A 17,527-nucleotide genomic window follows, 5' to 3' on the forward strand; every position below is an offset into this window, starting at 1 on the left:
GGAGAGCCTTCCTGGCCTACATTTCAGCAAGATACTGTCTGGCTGCATACGAAGAGACTTTTTACTGCGTCTCTTCATGCTTGCAAACCCTACTCTGACCAGCAAGCTCGCCCGCCGGACCTTCCCCCAACTGAGAACATCTGGAGCATTATGGGCAGGGTCCTCCAATCAGTCGGGATTCTGACCATCCAACGCGGCAATTAGACGGTATTTGGCAAGATATCGCTCAGGAGAACTTCCAACAACTGAATCCATCAATCAATGCCAAGACAAGTAACTGCTCGCATAACGCCCTGAGGTGGATTAACGCGCTATTGGCTTGCTCAGTTTGTGAAACTCTTTCTCTTGAATAAATCATCCAATTCTTCTGAAATTGTAATCATCTGTTTGTCTGTACATCAAATCTACCGATTTTCGTCCCATTCGGATAATTTCTTCCTGGTCAGTGTTTTTTATTTAATTTGATTTTTTGCCTTAGAGTGTATTCGCAGTAGTGATTATGAAATTAATTGAATGAAGCTTGTTGCACAGCAGCTATTCAATGGATGCCACCCATTGTTTAATCGCATACTCCTGTGTTGGCAGCAGTTCCAATGACGACGACTTCTTACTTTACCGACAAGTATCGACCAGCCTTAACCCCGTCAGTAAATGAAAAAGAACATAATACAATATGCGTGACAATTATTTGAATTTTGAAGTATGGCTTATGAAGATGTGTGCACCTGGGGACTCAGAAACTCAGAGCATGACATTTTCATTCCCTAGAAAGGCAACATTTCCGAGATGGAGCTTTAACCATGGATATCCTTCGCAATGGGATTACATACATACATGTAGCAGGTTCATCAATCAGTTGATCAGCGGCTTTATTTCATTTTATTATAGCTTATAAGTAGCGTCCAGAGTTTGTTGACGTGTAATCTATCTTTACTTAACAGATATGCATTGTTCACAAGTACTAAAATTCCGATTATTCTGGATATACAAATATAAATTTAACTTTGCATTTTTCGTCATACATGTACAATTCTTTATTAATTTTTTAAACATAATGTTATTTTTAAGGTTTTGCTTCATTTTTACATGTTTGTATTTAGTCCATTTATGACACAAGAATTCATTCTTTTAATGTTGACAACAATGAAAAAATGCACGTGCGTCTAGGAGAAATGGAACAATATAGCTGAAGAATATATTCGTACATGTTGGAAATAAATAGATGGTTCATCTTTTGCTATCATTGTCACGTCACCTGCTGCTGTTAACTTGTACCACGTATGGGTAGTGAAACAAATATATCGACATTTTTATAGCCGAATCCGCAGGTTGCGTGCGGTGGCTATGTTGTCAGGGGGCTGGGAGGTTGAGAGGTGAGACTGGATGGCAGGCTGATGAGACCCAAGAAGAATCGGCTGTCAAAATTAACACTTTATATCCAATTTCTGTATTGGTCCTGCGGCGTGGTGTGGAGGTGATCACGCCCCTGCCCCACAGGAGTGGTCCGGTAGTCGGTCGGCCGACGGCCAGCGTCCGTCCAGATGGCCGCAACACAGGCTGGCGCCCAGCTTTGTTAACGTCTGCACCGGGCGCCCGGTCCGCGGCTGTGTTGAGTGAGGCGCATCGACGCCAGTGGCACGTACTAATATCTGGCAGAGGCAACCCACCGTCGATGAATGACCACACCCAGGCAGCTGGGGCGAGCGGCAACAGACATGCCAAGGTGGTTGGTGTGCTCGGGGTGTGACCTGCTGCACCCTAGCATGAGTCCGACTGCTGCTGTGTGGTCGCGGGAGAGAGAAATATTTCGTAGTGCCGACTTCCGAGATTTCTGTAGCTTCTGCAGTGAAGACGTAGTATGCTTTTAGAAGTGAATATCGCCCGAGCTATGATGTTGCTCATAACTAATTACGTGAAGTAGGAATCTATTGTTTCCCTGTTATTCAACTTATATTTTATATAATTGTTGGACCATCAACACCAATAAGTGTTTTTCATTAATAAACGGCATTCTGAAAGGTACTTTTGCTATCGTACTCATCATTTAAAGTCGTTAAAAATAGTATCTGCAGATATTTAACTGCAATCTTTCATTAATAAATTTCTATCTTATATTCAAAATTCGCAATTGCTGAAAGACAGGAACCTTCGACCATTCGATTCATGTGTATATTCACATGGTATACTGTAGACTCAGCGGTATTTGGCTTGTAATGCGGCAACTACATATCCCAGCCACTAGACAATGAAACCAGCCAAAACTTTTAATGTTTCAACTCTTGTGAGTGTGAGGGTACGTAGTAGAGGGTCATCAGACTTTTTTTTTTTTTTTTTTTTTTAAAGCCCGCAGCACAAACGCATGAGAGACCCGTGAACCCCCTGGGGCATTCATTCCTCTTAATATCGTCTAACGTAGTAAGGATTTCTAGTGATTATTCTAGGCTGATTATGGTGACTATCAGCAGCTGCCCCTCTACCCATTTAGGCACCCTCTGCGTAAATCAGAGGAATCCTCACCTGACAGTCTATTGGTGGAAATGTCCAACTGTTTGCCGACACGTCCTGCCCCAGTACTGGGCGAGAAACTCTCGGCACAGTTGTGCTAAAGCTGAACAGTTCCACCCTGTAATCTGTTACCAGCTGCTGCTCAAACACACTCCTCTGTTATCAGAGATGAATTTTGACAGTGTTGCATTAACCCTTTCACTATCAACGGGACATATATGTCCCCCAGCATATTATCAGAGAGCCAGTTGCTATTTATTCCATGTTATTGCTATGTATCAATGTTCCACTGCTAAAGTGAAGGCTACTATTGGTTGGTAGAATTCTTATAATTACAGATTGGACCTGTAGGCTTACTGTACTTAAATTTCTTTGTTAACCCTCATCACTGTATGTATATATTGATTTAGTTTGCACCTGCAGATAGGCAACCAAATTACCAGATACACAAAGCGGCCTGACTTCGCACATTTCCAGACACACCGCATCAAAGGCACACCCACACACTGACGCTTGCCACACCACAAACAAAGCCCGTACTGAGCACTAGTAGGACAGTTACGAACGTTGAGAGATGCTGGATCGCGTGTTTTCCGTATGTCTTCTAGTTTTTGTTCAATCATCTTCAGAAACACTGGACGTACTTATGAATAATCCCGTATGTCCTAGACCCAAACCCCAATCCCCTTGGAAAACGGAACTGCGGGAAATATTCTTTTCATTTTACTACTTCTAAGACATTAATTAAAATAATCATACATTAATGTTTTTGCCATAAAATTGGTAGTCGAAGGGTTAAACAACGAAATTTTGTAAATATTCAGGCTGATGAATTTTGGAAGACATTCTACTAAAATGTTCGCAATTTGGTGTAGTAAACAGTATGGTCAGGTTCCAAAGTTGATTGATACTACGCAGAAACATGTTCATTACTCATTGGTCAAATGTTGCACGTTCATGGCACCCGTAATTGCCTGTACAGTGCCTGATCAATTTAAGTAATTTTTATATTAATCTAGCTTACTGCTCCTGGTAATATCGCAGATTTTTGTTATGGAACACATAAGTTATTTTGATTAATTACGTAGAAAAAACGATAAATATGAAATGTTCTTTATGTTTAATATTTTTATTCATTCTTTTTATAACTCCACACTGAGTATACAGGTTATTTTTAATATGGGATCATTATACACATGCACTAGATCGCCCAATTGCAATAGCCTCACATTTAGTGGTGGAACAAATCTTTATTGCATCTTGTTAATTCGAAGGGCTAAGCAGACCTAACTTACCTCTCTCGCATCATCTTCATACCGTGCTCTGAGAGACAGATGTAAATCCAGAGAGCAGTAAATATCTTTGTAGTTAAAACGAGTCTGACTTTTCCTATAACGCAAGCATCAAAATGAGATATTTTATACATCGTATCCCTGACTCTTGAAGTAAATGATTCTACCTGGTTCGCACTTTCTGCCTCAGGGGCCATAACATGAGGGAAAACTATGTTCAGAGGAGTCGGCACTGGCACAGACCACAGCAGCATCCAACAGAGGGACAGAGTGCGGTGCCATGACTTCAAACATGATGTCCTCGGTATGGTTGTTGCCACTTCACGTGATTCCCCAGGCAGAGGGACCTGCCCAGGGTCTAGCGACTGCAACATGACTTGACTGCACCAAGCTGATTCAGTTGCTGTTCAGCCACGACACTTAAAATTTCACTACTTAATTTACTTCATAATTTCTGTTCTAATTCTACATATTGCACAACAATCATATCAACAAGAGTTGTCTCAACAGAGGAACAGTCCAATGAATCAAAAACTGGGGTAGTTGATAAGATTGCTGCTCAAATACGTAGAATTAGAACAGAAATTATTCAGTAAAGTAAGTATTGAAATTTTAAGTGTCACAGCTGACCAGTGGGTGAATGAATCTGCAAGGTGTGGTCACATTCCTGTCACTAGCACTCCGTATTGCCCCACTTGTTCCAGCCATAAGGTGACACAATTAAAATGTGTAATCCCTAACATATGAAAGAAAAACATTCAGCCTCAGAAAATGTGAAACATACCAGCACTAGCAACCTAGAAACAGGAACTTCTGATGGTCTTGCTGCCTTGAAATATTTCAGGATTCTTCAAATGGTCAATAATTCCTCTTGTATTTCTGCTTTTGAAACTAATATACCATAAGCTGATATGACATACCATTTATTTTCTGGAACATCAGTGAATATTCTAAGGCTCACAATTTCCACTTCTGTGTCATCAGTATGTACTTCAAGTGTTGTGTTCCTTTCACTGTATGTTAATGACCTAGCAGAAAAAATTGCTAATGTGACCACAGTACTTCTTGCAGACTACACAAATATCCAAGTCAGATCGTCTGTTGAAAGTAGCCTACAGGAAACTGCTGGAGTACAAAATTTAACACTACTGTTCAAAAATATCTGCCTTATATGAATTCTAAGAGGAAAAACTCAGCCAGTCAATTTGCACAATGCAGTCAGCATCTCATGGTCAAATGGTTAGTATTGCTGCCTTTAGGTAACAGTGCCCCAGGTTCAGTTCCTGGCTGGATCAGGGATTTTCTCCACTCAAGACTGGGTGTGTGTGGTCCTCGTTAATCTCATCGTCAGATGCAGAAGTCACTGAAGTGGTGTCTACAAGCAAAACTTGCACTTGGCAGCAAAACAAACCCATCTGGTGTCTTCCAGTCAATAAAGCATTACGATCACTTCATTTCATTTCCACAATGCATACGAACTCTACCCTGCAATACGAATTTTTCTCATGGAGAAGAACTTGAAATGGGAGATACACCTGCATGTTCTAAATATGAAGCTGAATACATTCACATGTGCTGTAAAAATCCATGTGCAAAATACAAGCCTTGCATCAGTGGGAACAATGTACCACAGCAGCAACCAATCTTTACTGATGTATGGAATTGTTTTTTGGGGGATCTCCCTCAGATAAAATCCCAAGCTTTCAATGATTGTATCGATTAGTGTCATTAGGGGCTAGATTTGAGTGTCGTAAAAGCGGTAAGGCTCCCACTTTTATGCTCACAGGATGGCTAGTGATTGGTCAGATTAAGTCATTGTATCATTAGAGATGGCATATGGTACAGTGTCCACATATTATATCTGAGTTTGCTGTACGGTTGTTTGCAGCATCTCTACACATATCAACGGTAAACTATGTAGGGTCTTTCTCTGTGAACTTACTTTGTGAAGCACATGCATCCATGCATTTCTAATTGTATATCCTGGGTGTGTATTGAAGATATTCAGTGCAATGATTGACAATAGTCCTTTATAGAATGCCCAACATTCTGTCACATCCGTATGGAGTGTTATAAATGTCTGGGACTCTTAGGTTGAGATTATCTTCGGCAGCTCCCTTTTCTTTGGTTTTCCTTGGTGGCCACAAAAGGAGTCAGAGACTTAGCCTGTTTAAGACTACCTGACTAAGTCACTATTACACTGCAGAATGGACGTTGGAACTGTGCAATGGTCTTCCTGGTTTGGTTGAATAGTATCTCATTTTAGCTTTTTACACAGGAGATTTAATGTCACACACTGAATACCCATTTCTTCTGAACATTGTCATCAGGTAATTAATATTGGAGTCAAGGTGGTCCTTGTCCAAAATTCTCCTGGCTCTGTGTATTAGGATGTTCTGAACAGCTCTTGTATGAGCTGGATGATGAAAAGGTATGCCACTGAGATTTAGGTTCACTTGTGTCTGCTTTTGAAACACAGAAGATATGAGAATCTTCCACCTGCTTTCCATTCAACTAACACATCTATAAAAAAAAAAAAAAAAAAAAGAAAGCTTCCCGCCTTCGTACATTTCCTCTCTAAACCTAATATTTGGGCCTATCCTATGTTCAATGAACTGCTGCTCTCTGCCATGCCACAAGGTTAAAAATTTTTGTCAATGTATCTGAAGATGTGGGATGAATGGATAGGGTCTGAGTTCAATCCCCACTCTTCAAAATCCTACCTGATCAAATTAGCAGATACTATGGGAGAGGCGAACCTACAGATGTTCTGCAGTTATTACCACCATGCCAAAAACACATGATCAATGTGTCAAAATAATTTGATAAAGGGGAGATCTGATAAAGCAACAGCTCCATTTTTCTATTGATATCTTCGTAAACCAAAACCATGTCGAAGTGGCCCCCTTTTATCTAAGCCTAGAGTTTGCAACAGGGTGTTTATAACGGTTGGCTAGAGGTGCCAATATGAGAGGTGGCAGAAGCCCCCTCTCATATTTCTATCTTACTCTGAGTAATTCGATTTTCCTCTCTAATTGCATGCGGTGAAAAGTTGCTATTCCTTCACACTCGGACTTCCCACGCAGCATCTCTCATCACCTGGGTGGTCTGGGACAGGTGGGTTCCGCTGATCTTGAAAGGGTTAAGCCGATGGGTGTGATGGAGTCGAGTGGATGCTTTCCAGACGCCGACATTGTCAGTAGAGCGGCGGAGACACGCCTGCAGGGGCCTGAAGGAGTGGCTGGGCTAGAGATTCCGTTACTTCGCAGAAACTTAGCGAAAACACTTTCTGGCAGGCTACCAGCGAGGCGTGGGAATGACTTGTGTCCCCAGGCAGTCTTGGTGGGCAAATTCCCGCGTTTTCTGCCAAATCGTAACTGTCATTGCCTTGCTCAGGACATAGCTCCGTGACGTAGCAAAATCGGCGCAGAAATTGGCGCCAAGAATCTCCATTGGTGGAATGGTAGTGCTTTGGCAATAGAGTGGAATTTTCCGCCGGTTTTCGAGTTGCTGATTGGAACGTTTGACCACAGCCACTGTTGTGGGGGCGGGAATGTTCTGTGTTCAGTTTGTACAGGTGCTCTTGTGGTAGTCGGCTCTCGCCTTTCGGTCGGAGTAGGCTACAAGACTGAGCTCTCGCTGCTCTGGACAGCCTGCCTTCCGTTGGCTGTCTAGTATACTTTTATTTGATTGTTGAAAGGTGGCTACACTGTGCCACTGCGCCAGAGAGTGCGCCAAAGAGTACTATTAAGCCGCCTCCACAGTGCTTGTTATGAGATTGTAGAAGTCAGTGGTTGTTGAGAGTTCGTGGCAGTCAGTGCTAGTAGAGAGCACAGTGTGTGTTAAGAGCTCGTGATTGTCGTGAAGTCGGAGTGAGATGTGGTAGTAAAGAGTGTTGCTCCTTGTTTTATGCAGTTATTTGATGGGAGAGATAGCAGATGTTATTGTAATGAGTGCATTTCGTCAATATATATGAAGGTAAAATTTATAATGTTTTTTTTTTTATTAATTGTCTATCTGAAATAATGTGTCACTACAGGTTCAGTCAACAAAGCATCTGGCTTGTGTTCTTGGATTAGAGTGGAATTCTGGTTTTCTTGCGTAATTATAGTTTTCTAATTTTCTTTTGTCACGTCTGTATAGTTGGTATTTAAAAATTCTTGTCTTGTTGGAAAAGAACCGTGCCAGATGCATACGTTGAGTCACACTCCCACATACAGAACAGTTACATTTGTGCTTGGATTTTGTAGGTTTTTTAGTTGCTGGGGACTTAATTAATTAACTGTGTTTACGAAAATTTTCTTACATTGTTTGTTGCAGTCAGATAGCGTAATAATACTAGTCAGGGCCAACCGATTACGAGACACTGCGTAATCGGACATACAGCTACAGCTACTAAAAAATCATTTTCAATCATAAATTTAATTAAGCCCCCATGCACGTGGCGACCGCTGCTTCGGATCGTCCCTTGGATTCTTCTGATTGTGAAAATTGTAGACTGTAGTATTGTGGTAGTAATTTGTAGTTAATAATTGTAGTCTATTTTGCATGTGTAGATTTGGTAATTGGCATTCTTCTAATGGTATTTTTCAAAATTTAATTTTTATTGCCTTGTATACGCGTTTGACAAATTAGTGCAGTTATTTCAATTGTTCGATTGATCGTGTCTGAGGGAGACATTTCATGTGAATAGTATTGTTGGAGATAAAGAGTCATTGTGTGTAATTTTCGTACAGTGACGAATCTTTCGTATATTTTGTAAATGATTACGCGATCAATGAAAAAGGCAAAAATGATGAATAGTGAGAATAACGAAATTGTTCACATGGCGAACTCGCCAACAGAGGAAAACAGTATGGTGGATAATGAGGTGGAAAACAGAGTAATAAGTCGGGAAAATAGTCCGGAACCATTTCAAAATTTTTCTCAATCGGAAAATTCACAGAATCTGAGATTAACGACAGAAGATTCTGAAATAGTATCGAACACAGATAGCCTTACAGCTGTGACGAAGGAAGTTAGTTTTGCGGGAGATGTTAGGGGCGAAAAGAATTCTGAACAATTTAATATGGAGCAGTTGATGAGTGCAATATTAAATCTGGGATCACAAATGGGAACAATGGTAACACGAATGGAAACAATGGAAACACGGATGGGAACAATGGGAACAAAGTTAGACTCAGTGGGATCAAGAATAGGGACAATGGAAACACGAATGGAAACTTTAGGATCTGAATTTAAAACAGAGATGGGAACTTTGGAAACACGGATAGATTCACGAATAGGGACATGTTTCAAAAATATGAAAGATGAATTAAAGAAAGAAATCAGGGAAGAAGTACAACCGATTCTGAATTCTCACAATAATAGATTAATTGCAGTAGAAATCAGACAAAGGGAACAGGATAGAGAACAGGAAGAAAGAGATCGCGTGATAGTACAGAAATTTTCAGAGTTAAATTTACAACGTGCACAAGATAAGGCAGAAGTAATTGAAAGAATCGAGGAATTCGTACCAAATGACAGATTAAATAACCTAACACAACAATATGAACAGCTAGCTACCAAATGTGTCAATACTGAAACCCGAGTCGCGACACTTACGGAAGATGTAAACAAACAGAAAGAAAAAATAGGTGACTTATCGGAAAGAGTTGAGGAAATTTCAGATAAATTGACAAATCTTAGTTTACATGGGGACAGAGATTCGGATGATACAGCCCCTTTACCATTTGCAGAAACCGAAGAGTATCAGAACATAAATAAGCATGTTGAGAATCAGGGAAAATTTAATGAACGGGTGAAAAGGGAATTTGAGGCATTACGGAAGCAAGTCAAGCAGATCGAAGGCGAAATTGTAGGAAAAGATAGCAGAAGAAATTTAGAATCACAGGTAGCAGAGGGGTTTGAAGAAAATAATTTGTTTCATTTACGGGATGCAACAAGAGAGCGCCAGGCGCGCGAACTTTACAATAATCGACATTCGGACTGGGACAGACGCGGTAGGTCTTTGTCGCCACGAGGCGAAAACTTTGAATATAAACACTTTTTGACTGTCCGGAAATTTAAGATCTTCCGCAATTCTAAGAATGACATACATCCATGTGCATGGCTAGATCAATTTATGTACGCACTTCCACCAAATTGGCCACTAAGTCACAAACTAGAATTCATGTGTGGATATTTAGAAAACGAACCGGCGTCGCGGATGCGCGCACTCATTAGAGATTGCAATAATTTAAATGATTTTTATCATGCATTTCTATCGGCATATTGGTCCGAAAACACACAAGACAGAGTCAAACATAGTCTGATTATGCAGCGTAATTTTAAACAGTCTGAGTTCCGCACGCCGGCAGAGTACTTTGAAGACATGATTCGAAAGAATCAGTTCCTGTCCAACCATTATAGCCCGACTGAATTAATTCGCATTTGTTTAACTAAGTTGCCACAATCCATAAGACAAATTGCTTTAGCTGGAAGATGTAAGGACGACATCGAGACTTTTAAGACTTTGTTGCAAGAACTTGAGTATGACAACGATGACGGGACCTCTTGTAACTTTTTCAGTAACAGTAATTACAATAGATTTTCAGAGAAAAGTGATAGTGGTCGGAACGGACGTTATAGCGGTAATTTTGAGAATGACAGACGTAACAGACACGACAATAGATACCAGCCCTATGACAATAACAGACGTTCTAACAGAAATTACACAGACAACTATAACAACGGTAATTCGTATCGGAATGATCAATCATACGGAAACAGTAATCGGTATTATCAAGACAGAAATTATTCAAACAGTAATAGAAATTCTTACTACAGAAACAATCAGGGTAGTAGATACAACAATAATTTCAGAAGTGACAGTCGAAATTACACAAGGAGTAGTTATGCAGACAGACAGGAAAACAGAAATTTTAATAACAGACACAGCCAAGAATTTGCATCTGACAGACAGGAGGGACCTAATTGGCATCCTCCACGTGACAGAACTTCTGAGAGACAAGTGCAAATCGTTGAAATTGATCCGCGAAATGACGCGAATAATCAAAGACGTGACGCAAACAATCGACAATGACTTGTAGCTTCGGCTTCTGGCAGCAATATAGACGGTTCAGAAAGTAATGACACTACGACTTTACACTACGTACGCCTGGAAGACATGAGAGACATTTTGTTAGACGAAAAGGAAAATAATGTAGACGCATTTTTACATCCTGTTATTGAAGTATGTATGGGTAAGAATACGTTCACTGCAGTATTAGATTCTGGGAGCCCATTGAATGTCATTAGTGAATCAGTTTTTCGTATATGTGTAAGAACTATTGCTTGTCCTGTGTTACCTATTTCTAAAACTACAATTCGAGGTGCGATTTCTGGAAAAAGTGTGGAGGTCAAACAACAGACCAATTTAAATTTCATTTGTCAAGGATACGAATTTTCTGCTAATTTTATTATTGTTCCATTACTCAGTACACAAATTATATTAGGTATGGAGTTTCTTAACGCACATAAGGCAATTTTGAACTTTAAAGAAGGAAGTGTAAATTTGACTGTTGCTGGAATGCCGAAATGTTTAAAATTTTTCGAGTGTTTAACAAGATCTGAGTCAGATACAAAATGTTTAAGGTTTCTTACTTCTGATGTTTTCGTTGAGCATTATGACGACAATGTGTTTATTCATGACAATGACAATAGATACAGGGACGCGATGGATGATATAATTAATAGCGAAGAATTAATTAATGAAAAGATTAAGAAAGCTGAAGTGCCAGATGACGTTGCAAGAGAAGAGCTGCACCACATTTTGACTTCACATGCTACAGTGTTTAGTCATCACACAGGAACTATACAAGGCTTACAATATTTATTTAAAGTGAAAGAACACACACCATTTCGCGGGAAAACGTACGCTATTCCTTTGGCTTACAGAGACAAGGTTAAGAATGAACTTCAGTACATGTTAGATCAGGGCATTATTGAGCCTGCAGTCAGTCCTTATACTAGCCCATTACACGTTGTTCTTAAAAAGGATGGATCAATTCGTCTGGTTCTGGATTCCAGGCAGATAAATAACATCATCATTCCTGAAACTGACCGCCCACAAAATTTAGATGAACTTCTTCAACATTTCCATGGAATTAAAGTTTTATCCACGATTGATATGCGCGCAAGTTTTTGGCAAATAGAACTCCACCCTGATTGTAGAAAATACACTGCTTTTTTAGCCTTTGGTAACTGTTACCAATTTCGGAAATTACCGTTTGGACTTACTGTATCTTCAGCAGCATTCATTCGTAGTTTAAATGAAATTTTACCTGTTTATCTTCGTGACAACATTACTTCTTATGTTGACGACATTCTTATTGCTAAACGTTCTTGGAGTGAGCACAACAAAATTTTGGACTCATTATTACGTATCTTTGCAAAAGTTGGCATGACAGTGAACTTGGAAAAATCTGAATTTGGTCGTTCACAGGTGAAATTTCTCGGTCACATTATTTCTACAGAAGGTATTCTCCCTGATCCAGAGAAATTAGATGCTATTCGTAATTATGCTGTTCCTACTACAAAACGTGATGTTCGTAGTTTCCTTGGTGTCTGTAATTTTCTTAGACGCTTTGTTAAATTGGACGATTTGGCCACACCACGTTTATGTGAACTATCTGGAAAGAAATCTAATTGGTGTTGGGATGAGGAAGCTCAGTCAGAATTTGAACAACTTCGTGATGCTTTAGTTGCTGCTCCACTTCTTTCACATCCAGATTTATCTAAAGAATTTTGTTTGGCGACGGACTCATCATACAAGGGCCTAGGGGCACACTTATTTCAAGAGATAGAAGAAAACGGCGTTGTAGTACAGAAGACTATTGCATTTGGAAGTCGTGTTCTCTCTAAATCAGAAAAGAATTATTCGATTACGGAACTTGAAGCTTTGGCTGTTGTATGGGCTTTCACAAAATTTCGCACATTTTTGTTTGGCAGACATACTAAGGTTTACACCGATCATCGAGCTCTGGAATTTCTTATGTCAACAAAATTAACTCACGGCAGATTGTCACGATGGGCGTTGTACCTACAGGAGTTTGATTTCAGTATTGTTTACATACAGGGTTCTTCAAATATTGTTGCTGATGCTTTATCACGTGCACCTATGGGTTTGAAACAAAGTGCTGAAGAGGACTGCAAAGAAAACAATTATTGTTTGATGTATATTCAAGGTGTTGCGTTTGAGAACTTTATTTCGTCTTCGCTCCAGGACATCGCTAAGGAGCAAAATAAGGATCCTATCTGGAAGGACATTAAGGAGAAGTGGAGGAGAAAGGAAAGCGTAACGATTAGACAGCATTATTTAGTTCGCAATGACATTCTTTTTAAACGAAAATCGGTCGACAACTCCGTTTGGTTAGTTTGTATTCCTGATGAGTGGGTTAATAAGCTGATTTGGTATACGCATCTCAGTTATGCACACTTTGGTCCCCGAAAATGCTATCATAAATTACGAGAAAATTGTTACTTCAGTAATATGGAAAAACGTATTCGATCTGTTCTTGCCAAATGCAAATTATGTCAAATGGCTAAGCCTCCAACGATTTCTCACAGAGCACCGTTGTTTCCCGTCATTCCAGCGAAATTAAAGGAGATGGCTGCAGTCGATTTGTTTGGTCCAGTGGTTCGTTCTACTAATGGTTTTGCGTACATTTTCGTAGCAGTGGAGTTGACGTCAAAATATGTGTGTTTTACACCTTTACGCAAAGCAACAGCTCGTTCAGTATCTAATGCTTTCATCAAACATTTTCTTAAAGAAGTTGGTCATGTTGACAAGGTTATATCAGATAATGGATCACAGTTTCGCTCTAAAATTTGGCTTCGTACTCTACAGCGTCGTAAAATTAAACCAATTTTCATTTCACTTTTTCACCCTCAATCTAATGCTTCAGAGAGATGGATGAAGGAAATCAATAAATTGTGCCGTCTTTATTGTCATCAGAATCACAGAACTTGGGATCAGTATCTTCATATTTTTCAAAACATTCTGAATGAACTTCCTAATGACTCAACTTCTTTACCGCCTCTATTGATATTAAAAAATAAAGTACCAACAAATCGCATTTCTGAAATCGTTCCTTTTCCGCCTTCACGGAAACTGCGGCATTCTGAAGTTGTCAACCTGGCTCTACGAAATATTGCATCTGCGGCTGCTAGAAGAGAGAAATCAGCTAAGCGTCCTGGTCGTTCAAAATTCTTGTCAGTTGGTCAAAAGGTATTAATTAAATCCCACCGTTTGTCTCACAAAGGAAAAGGCTTGTGTCGCAAATTTTTTCTGCTTTATAACGGTCCATATAGAATTCGCAAAATTATTCATGATAACACTGTCGAAGTAGAAACTCTTAAATCACGACGCTCTAAAGGAATACATCATATATCAAACGTTAAAATTTTTGTGGAATGACATACTTGTGAGAAACTAACAGCTACATGTAAACACGCAGAGAGTACAAGGATACCGCGCTGTGTTTTGGCGGCGGCACATACTCAAAGCAACAGTCAAGTCTGCGCGCCGCACAAGGCAGTCGTTGACCGCAAACAATTGCTTCCTACGTCACGCGCCTACAGCTGATCGAGTGCTCAGTGCGAATGCACTGACAGCCGTAAACAAATACACAATCTAATTTCTCCGATTAAATTCAGTATAAAGCTATAGTGACTTGATGAATTATGTTATTAACATTCAGTATTTTTCAGGATACGGTTCTATAAAATATTTAACACCTTCAGGTAAATTCTGTGTGTCTCCGACGTTAAGAGGACTTGCTATCGAGAAATTTTCAGGAAGAATGTAATTTTGAAGAAGAAACTAATAAACTAAAAAGGGTAACTATTAATTGAGTTTATTTTTCAGGTAACATGTTTCCACTTAGGTACGTACTTTAGACGTAATTTGCTGCTCGCGATTACGTGATTCATACTTTGTGCTAATTTCAGGTTCTATGAATTTACTTGTGAAGCGACGTGCTTGCGTACGTTAACTGATTTTGACAATGATTATTAATGAACTGGGTTGTAACTTGTGTATATTATGCATCGCTTGGCTGCGCTGCTTTTTCACTGATGTCCTATTTTTTTAATTATGTGCCTGCTGTGCTTAGTTATTTAAATTATAATTGTCACCTGATTTATTGTGCTGATATGTATGTAAGTTATACTTTGTGATTTATCTGCTTGCGCCTTCATGTTTACTTATTAAGATGACATATGAACATTTATTTGCTTATGCTGATATGATGCTAATGACATGTTTGCTGCTTTTTGTATGGATTGCATATTTACACATTTCTGTTTTGTTGCCATAACTGCTCTTTAATTTGGTATATAGCAATGCTGTTGTACAGTGTACAAACATAGGGTTTAGGTCACACTACTGTATTGATTATAGATTGTTCGCTTGGCAGAGCCTCGTTGTAGGAATTGTGCTGCATCCACTTGTTGACTTTTTGTTCTCTACTGGTATATTTACTCGCTATTGCAAGTTTTGCTTACACATTTCTGTTTTGTTGCCATAACTGCTCTTTAATTTGGTGTATAGAAATGCTGATATACTGTGTATAAACATAGAGTTTAGGTCACACTATTGGATTAATTATAGATTGTTCGCTTGGCCGAGCCTCGTTGTAGGAATTGTGCTGCATCCACTTGTTGACATTCTGTTCTTTACTGGTATATTTACTCGCTATTGCAAGTTTTGCTTACGCTCAGTGTCTTACATTTTTAAGATAAAAAAATTAACTGCTATCATTCGACGAACGACATTAGTACAAGAAAGTCATAGAAGTCACATGAGCTGAGGTTTTATGGAAGCTGTATAGATTTATGCTAATAGGAAGGAAGCTAACGACATGACATACCAATACTAGGTTTAGACCATTGACAATTATTACACTGCATTTTTCGTGAGCAATTGAAATAGGAAGTGACACTTGACACAAAAAATACTCCACATGTTTGCTTCTGCTATGATTCTTGAAGTGGTGTACACACTGTGAAATATTATGATCATTCACACTCCGTAATCGTACTTAATTACTGAGAGTTATTCGAACTAAGTCTGTTAGAGGTCAGGTATGCATTTCTTTTATTTAATGATGGACAAGGAACCAAAATGTATCTTATAATTTATAATGAGTAGAAAATTTGGGTCAGATGGATTACACAGAGGTTGTGTGTTGACAATGTGTCTTCGGATTGTATGGGATGCTGACTTGAAGTTGCGTTAGGATTTTATCTGTACTTGTTCGAGGAGACTGACTAGAGGAAAGAGTTGTGATGGAAGTGAGATGATATTGGTGCTGAGGTTTATATTTATCGACGTATTATTGAGGTATAGAGATTATATGAAGTTGAGTTGTTATGGAAGTGAAATGATATTGGTGCTGAGGTTTATATTTATCGACGTATTATTGAGGTATGATTATTGGAGTTTTGGTGTATAAGAGGTAAAGTAAGTGAGGAGCATATTTTTTTTGTTGGTCTTATGGATCAAGGAGGATGAAGAGAGCAGACTAGAACACTAAAATAGAAGGAAGATAGTCTATACACACACTTTGTTAAATAACTAAGCAGTATATACTTTTTTTTTGGAGAGAGGAAGTAATTGCATATCTTGGCTCACTGACAGTTGTTCAACAACAGTACATTTTGATCTGGCTTGGCAAACATTGGTCTTGACATGATGACTATGACGTTGACTAACTATTATTGACTGTTATACATTGCTGCCAGTACTAGTTGATACACATGATGAACATCAGATTTTGACAGAATTACATTTACACAGTTAACACTATTCAATTACACAGTAGTACTTAATGTGGATGAAAGATGAGTGAGTGTGTTTTGTGTGTTTTGTGTGTTTTCCTTTCCTAATCCTACCCACCTATCTCCTAAATATTATTTTATTTGTTGGTAGTGGCTTGCACTGACACCCATGAATATTATAGGTTTACTGGTATTTGTGTATTGTAATAGTTAATAGGACAATTATCTGATATCATTTATGTGTTTGTTATGATTTGTATGTTTAGTGTAAAAGCACTGTATGTGCATTCAAACTATTGTTCATGCCTGAACTGTCTGATTAGTGAAGATAAATATTCTGAACTGTTACCTGCACTTTTCAATATGATGTGTGACATTTGGTCGTGTTTAATTTCTGCTGATGAACAGTGTGATCAGTGCTAGTGAATTTTATCGAACTGCTTCTGCTGAGAGATGTGACTTTTTGCTGTCTGCACCTGCTCTCAACATTGCTGGGTGCAACTGATGGACTGTTTCTACTGAAATGATATCACTTGTTGGTGTTTGCACCTACTCAACATTGCTGGGTGCAACTGATTGACTGCTTCTACTGAAATGATGGTCACTTGTTGGTGTCTGCACCTGCTTAACATTGCTGGGTGCATCTAATGAACTGTTTCCACTGAAATGAAGTCACTTGTTGCTGTATGCACCTACTCAACATTGCTGGGTGCAACTGATGGACTGTTTCTACTGAAATGATATCACTTGTTGGTGTTTGCACCTGCTCAACATTGCTGGGTGCAACTGATGGACTGTTTCTGCTGAAATGATGTCACTTGTTGGTGTCTGCACATGCTCAACATTGCTGGGTGCAACTGATGAACTGTTTCTACTGAAATGAAGTCACTTGTTGCTGTCTGCACCTA

Source organism: Schistocerca piceifrons, chromosome 5 (genome assembly GCF_021461385.2).
Source record: "Schistocerca piceifrons isolate TAMUIC-IGC-003096 chromosome 5, iqSchPice1.1, whole genome shotgun sequence".
Taxonomy (NCBI): Eukaryota; Metazoa; Arthropoda; class Insecta; order Orthoptera; family Acrididae; genus Schistocerca; species Schistocerca piceifrons.